The following is a 7,564-nucleotide window of genomic DNA, read 5'->3' on the forward strand; positions in this document are numbered from 1 at the left end:
CCCTAGTGATGCCACTGACTATGAGCTTCAAGGGGCTGTCTGTCCCTGGATCCCTTCTGAACTGAATGCTGGATATCTCCTGGGAATGCATCTAAAGACTGACTGAGAGCCAGTAGAGCCTCTGTGCTACCTGCTTCTGCATAGTCTACAGCCAGGGGCGGATTGACCATTTGGAAACTCAAGCACTGCCCGAGGGCCCGGGGTCAGTAGGGGGCCCCATGAGATGCCCCTGGTACCTTTTTCATAGGCTTGTTTGAGTTTGGGCAAGGATACAGGGGCCCCTTCTTCTGCATGATCCACAGCTTTGCCCTTTTAGACTGTCTAAGTCATTAACTATTTGTGTTACCTACCTCTGTATGACCCCAAGCTGTGCACCCACAGATCATACAAGTCAGTTTGTTCCTGTGATACTTCTACTGACCAAGCAGTGTGCTCCTCAAGCTGTTTTAAGCGTTTTGGAGTATTCCTAAACCCCACTACCCTTTCCTGTTGCAAATTCCAAAAAGACATCCCTGGACTGCTTTGTTGAGCCAAAGTGAATGGAGTTTTGCTGTGTGCCTGTCTGCTGTTGTACTAGTCCAGTGAAGACTGAGATTGAGCTCTGCGGTCACTTTTGCAGCAGTTGTTTTCTTATTCCTGGTCACAATCCTGCACAATGTCCTCTTGTCTCTTTGGGTCAGTTGATCACATCGGCCGTGCTTATCCTTATCATTGGATGTTTTCCAGATGTGCCGTCATAACCTTTGATACTGTACTTCACGACATAGCAAATAGATTGGCAACTTCGGTTACAGAGGAACCAACAATTCGCCCTCTTTGAAGCTTAGTAAGCTCTGATATGATTCCGCATTACTAGCAGCGCACGCAGTGAATGACAAAAGTTGTTAACTAGGTGTCTCATTACACAGCAGAAGCAAAAGAATGTTATAGCACTTCCACTTTCAACACCAAACCTGTGGTCACTTTCACACCTGCAAATCATGTTGTGTTTCCATTTTTCTGTCTAAATCCTGTACATCTGCAGGACAGCTTGTTCTGCTCAAGACAACAGACTTACTGGGCGGATCATCAGGTGAAAGAAAACCTAAAAAAGAAAACGAATACAGCCATCACTTTTAAGAATTAGTAAGCTGCAATACAATAAATATTTGCTTTTGAGTTTAATACTACTTTTACCACTTGTCCTCCTGAGGATTTCCGCCTCTTCCTGACCAGGCCACATTTTTCATTACAGCGCTGTGTTACTTTAACTGACAATTGCACGGTTATGCAACGCTGCACCCAAATTAAATTTACATTGTTTTTTTCCCACAAATTGAGCTTTCTTTTGGTGGTATTTGATCGCCTGTGCGTTTTTTTTTTTGCGCTATAAAAAGAAAGACCGACAATTTTGAGAAAAAAATCAAATTTCAGCATAAATTTACACCAAAATGTATTCTGCTACATGTCTTTGCTAAAAAAAAATCCCAGTACGTGTAAGTTAATTGGTTGAAAGTTATAGCGTTTACAAATGGCAGTATATATACTGGCATTTTTTTTTTTCATTTTTACTAGTACTGGTGACGATCAGTGACTTATAGCGGGACTGCGGGACTGTGGCGGACATTCTGACACTAGGGGGCACTGACTTGGTGTCATTGACATCCCCAGTGACACCAATACAGTGATCAGTGCTAAAAAAAAAGCACTGACACTGTACTAATGACACTGGGCAGGAAGAGGTTAGCAGGAGCGATCAAAGGGTTAACTGTGTGTTGGGAGTGTTTTACTAGGGGGCGGTGTGTGTGTGATTCACTGTAATCACACTGCTGTGGATGGCTGTGCTGTGCAGTTAACCGCATTTACAAGCATTTGCTTTTAGACACGTTTTTTGACAGGTCCATATCCAGATGCTGTCCAGAGCCTTTTTTCTTCATCAAAAATGCATGTATTCAAATGGACCTGGTACACCAGCGCAGTCAGTTTCAGGTTTCGGGTGAAGGAAAAAATGGTAGAACATGCCGCATTATGCTCATGATGGGATCCATAGAGAATACAACCAGAAAAGACAGGTCATCTCAACACATACTGTTCTCTCTGCTTCTGCTCTCTCCATTTCTCTCAAAATGTCTGAAATAGTTATTTACTATTTTTCAGTGCATTCTGGGCATTTTGGAGGGTCTCCTGAGGTTATCGTTTAAAAACACTTCTACACGCAAACGCTCATAAACGCGGTATGCAAACGCAGCTAAACTGACGTTTTTTAACCTATGTTTTCTAGCAGTCCGTTTCCAGCAGTCGGAAAGGTTTTCCAAACGCCCCGTGTACATGAACCCTTAGGCTGCATCTGACGTGGGATGCTGGGAGGTGTATAATCCTGCCCTTGACTGAAGTTCAGTGTTCTCTCTGTGCACCATGTCCCTGCCTGATCCTGATCCTGTACTCTGCTCCCTGCTTCCATCTCCCAGTACCTTACTCCCTGCTCCCCTTGTTTTCTGTCTCAGTCCTGATCCTTCTATGTGCTCCCTCCACTTTGTACATAGTTAGCTTATCGTTTGGGTTTCTGCACTGTTATATTTACTTTTCCACTTTACCTTGTTTATGGTTTACTGGTGTTTGGTAGTTTATTATTTGTTTAAATAAACATCATTTTTACTCATTCAGCCTGAGTTCTGATTTCTTAAGATACAGTGCACTGATCTGGTCATCCTTGCTGGATACCTGCATTTGGTCACAACGTCCCAGCATGAGGTTCTTCGTATTTGTACACCAGGAATGATGTGTTTGTACTGTAATAGCATTAGATATACTTGTACACTCATAACATTACAGTTTGACTTCTGAAACAGTTGGTTACAGTTATGGCTACTCCAGGACTAAATGATTTTCTATGTATCCGAGTCTTTCACAGGGGCGGACTGACCATTTCAGCACTCAGTAGGGGGCCCCATGAAATGCCCCTGGTACCTTTTTTATAGGCTTTTTTGAGTGTGGGCAAGGACACAGGGGCCCCATGATCCCCTATTGCCCGGGGGCCCCATGAGTTGTCAGTCCGCCCCTGGTCTTGCAGCAGTTTCACTGGAACAGACAGTGAGGGGAAACCCTCACATGGGGACACCTGTTCTACTGAAAACTACTGCAAGCTCCTTTAACAAATTGCTATTTGAACAATGCATTGGCATTACTGTCTCTTCAGTATCTGCTTTGTCTGTTTTTAATCATGTCTCTGTGCGTCAGCTGGACAGATTCACCCTTCACTTGCCCTGTTTACCATTCCATTCAAATTCAGATGAGAAATTGAGGGGATCTCTATTCTATTGATTTCCCCTCAATTTCTGTGGTGGTGGCTAATTGTCTATTGGACTGCAATTGAAGGGTAATTTCTCCAGCTGGACGCAGGTGACTAAGCTACTGGGGTATATTGCTTATTTTCCCCACCATGCCAAATCTGACATTTCTCTCCTACATGTAAAAATCAGTATTTCTTGCTAGAAACCCTCAAACATTCCATATTTTTTAGTAGAGATCCTAGAGAATAAAATGGTGGGTGTTGCAAATTTTTATGTCACACAGTATTTGTGCAGCGGTTATTCAAACACTTTCATGAATTTTATTGCACACAAACACTATAGAATACATACTTTTTTGTGAAAATATAAAAGATGATGTTATGCCGTGTAAGTAGATACTTAACATGCCACACGTTAAAATTGTGTATGCCAGTTGAACGGTGCCAAACTATGGTACCTAATAATCCCCACAGATGATGCTTTAAAAGCCTTTACAGGTTACCAGTTTAGAGTTACACAGGAGGTCTGGAGCTGAAATTTTTGCTGTTGCTCTGATGTTTGAGATGATACCTCACAAGTGTGGTGAGGTCACTGTTTCCATATGCGTACGGGACTTACATATGCTTGCTCATTTGCAGGTAAACACAGGGGGAGGGGCACTTTAAATTTAAAAAATATATATTTATTTCCAATTTTCATCACCTTTATTGCTTTCACATGCATTTGAACGACATCCTAAGTGAAAGCATGGGCCATGACAAGGTCCTCTTTATGGAGAGATCTGGAGTCTATTAGACTTCTGCCATACAGGGAATCTCCGGCTGCAAATTTTGATATCAGGATGATTCCTGCAGGGACAGGCATGATCCTGGTATAACCACTTCAACTCGAGCACATGATATGACGTCCTACTGGCAGGAATTGGTTAACCTGACCATCATGGAAATGAATAAATATGCTTTTTGACTTTTCGTATAACTTAAAAACATTGCTAATAGCACTAATTGTATGTTTACAGCTTATATATTGATATTTGCACTGTTTTGAACTTAAAACGGCCATTTTATATACTTTTTTGAAGTGTCAGTAAAAATGTGGCTGTCAGTAAAAGGCATGATTTTTGTCAGCAAAAAAATTGGTGTTTGTAAATTTTGTGTGTCCTGTCACTTTGGGGGGGGGGGGGGTTGGCAACCTTGGGCCCAATCTGTACAGTGGTGCACCACTTATGCCTGCACAGAGTGATTTGTTTTTGAAGCTACTAGGCAAATAAAAATTCTGTTTAGGCACATAAAGCGGCTGCAGCACAATGTTTTTGGAGCTGTTCTCTCTCTAAGCATCTGGCTACATATGGATAGGATTACTTACATCAAACTGATTTATAGATGTTTGTTTATAAACCAATGAAAATACTATACATCCTGTGATTGAAAGCCTAACTTTGCAGTTGGGTTTTTTTCTTTTGTTAATGTTCCCAGAAGGTGTTTGCAAAATAAAGCTCTGGGGGTACTGCTACTGAAGAAACTTCTTTCCGCCATTACATGTGCTCAGGTGGATTGATGCCCAGTGTCATCGAACCAAAAAACTATGGACACTGTGTAAGTGCAGGTTGTAAAGGACCTGCCCACCGAGGGGGCATTATCACAACACCTTTGCACTTACTGTATAATGATACATCATTGAGGACCATCCACCACTGCAGAAGATGTGAAGAGGAGGAGGACCTGGTGTGTCACAGCATGAAGACACCTGGAAAAGATAAGTATTAAATAAGAGCATAAAAATATAGCTGAAGGGCCTCCAGGGCAGGAAGGGAATCTCCACTCCTTCAGATCCATCTATCAAGGCATTTTGGTATTTGCATAATTTTTCCCAAGAGCCATCCCACTGCTTGCTGAGGACTCCTGAAAGCAGTACTGAGGGCAATGGACACAGTACTGTAACAACCACACTTAAAGCAATACACAAACAGTTCAATAGACTATCACGGTAACAATGGGATAAGTAACACTACATGAATGATATCAGCAAACTGAATATAACCAAAGTGCATAAGTGGTGCCTGTTGAGAGTGCTACACTGGTTGTAGGGGGAAAGAGACTCAGAAATCCATTGGCTCCCTCTGGACCACTGGTGCACTGTAATGGGATCAAATAAATGCCTCTTGGCAAGTATTTAGTACGAGGGTAGAGTACCTCTTTAAATAAGTGATAAGTTATCAATAACAATAAAATGTAGCGCAACAGACTAAAAATAAATATTAAACAATAATTCAAGTCTCCTGAAAAAGTCTCTTATAACACCACTGTGCAATGTGTATAAGATAAATCTCTCTTCTTCAATGCTAACCATGAAAAAACTGCTCACCTCACTTTATGACCTCATCAATAGGTCATTATGTGCTCATCATGTGGAAAAACTTGCATACATCATCTGTAGTCTTCCTCCAGCTTCTCTTCCTGCACCGCCACAGTATACACTCCTCCAGCTGACAATCTCATATAATATGTATTATGGAAAAGTAGAACCATAGTGCTTTCTATTTATAAAACAATTTATTAGTGCCCAGATTAAAAACACTTACAAAATGTAAGAAACAAGCCAGCATATAATGTATAATTTCGTTACATGGCTTACCACCCCACTCTCCCAGATGGTAATCGGTTCAAAACTTATAGGGCTCAGCTTCTTCCACCAATACATGTTACGCCCCAGATTCTGGCTTCCTCAGTAGGCAGAGAGCTGGCAAATTTGTAGCCCTTAAATAACCCATGTATCCCTTCTCCCTACCCCCAGAAATGACATCATTTCCTCTCCACCAGAAGTGACGTCATTGACCATCTATGATCACCCCCGAACCCGGAAGTGACATCATTGACCATCTTGGATCACCTCCAAACCCGGAAGTGATGTCATCGGTCATCTAGGAATACCTCTGAATCCAGAAGTGATGTGGTTAACCATTTTAGGATACCTCTGGACCAGTAAATTAAGAAAACCTGATCCCTCAAAGCTGGTGTCAGGGCTCCAGGTATGACCAGAGGTGTGTGGACCGACACAGGGAAACATAGACTTCAGGTATAGCATGTAACACAATATAATTTATTAAAGACAACACAAACATAAACGCAGTGCAAACAATCAAACTCAACACTTACATAAATATGTACAACCAGGTGCAATAAACCTTAAATGAATAGGTACCAGTGCAGTCAGGGCTGGACAGGTGGAGCGGTCAGGCAGGCCGAGCCCACAGCACGGATTTCCTCAGTCTAAGTCCCAGCCTGCTATTCACCAGGGCCCCTGATGGTGGGGATGGACTTGGTGCAGACTGGAACCAGGTCGCGTCCCCTGAGTGCGTCCGGCACTGGTAGCGAGTGCTGGCAGGGGAGTGCAGGAACGGAGTCTGATGGGAAGAGGCAGGCAGACTTACTAGAGGTGATCCGTGCGGGATGGATGGATCGTCAGGTGAAGTAAGCGTAATCAGACAGGCCAGGTCGGTATCGTGCGGGCAGCGTGGTACAGGAGGAGCAAGCAGAGAATGGTCGGGGTCACAAGCCAGGTTCAGCAGGTAGCGGGCTGCGCGGTACCGATCAGGCAGAAGGATGGTCAGGCAAGCCAGGGGTTCAACAGGAGATGGTCAGCAGAGGTCAGGATCAAAGCAGGGTCAGCAACAAGGCAGGAGCACAGGATACCAGGTACAGGGGCTCATGGGAAACATACACCAAGGCCCAGATCACAGGCCTGGTCATTCCTTAAATACACCTCTTGCAATCAGCCCAGGTGTTGGTAGACTACAGGAGTGAGCTTCTGGTTGCTGAGAGCACCCGCTGGTCAGCCCTGGTACTGCAGTCCACACGACAGGTGAGTCCCACCACCAGTGCTGAGTCCATTCCTGACAGCTGGGGACACACTAAAAAAACTAAAAAAGATGAAAAAAAGCATATAAAATATATGTATTACTCTGATGATCGACACTCACTCTTCCAACTGCTGTGTTATCATATCACCAAACAATATATTACAATGTAAAAAGCATATTAATAATAAAAGAACAATTCATTCAAAATATGAGTTAATAATATAGTACCTTCCTTTCATAAATCCAAAAAGATTCTCCTTTACTTAATTGCCTGATGTAATTCCCACCTCTCCAATGTTTGACCACCTTTTCTATCCCCCAAAAACATAACTCTTTGGGGTCTTTATTGCCTAAAATGCTTGGACACACTGTGTTCCTTTTTACCCTTTTTTATTAAGGTGCTCTCTGTTCCTAACATAAAAAGGCTTAGAAGTCC

Source organism: Staurois parvus, unplaced genomic scaffold (genome assembly GCF_062004578.1).
Source record: "Staurois parvus isolate SC_StPar_1 unplaced genomic scaffold, SC_StPar_1.0 ptg000684l, whole genome shotgun sequence".
NCBI classification, from domain to species: Eukaryota; Metazoa; Chordata; class Amphibia; order Anura; family Ranidae; genus Staurois; species Staurois parvus.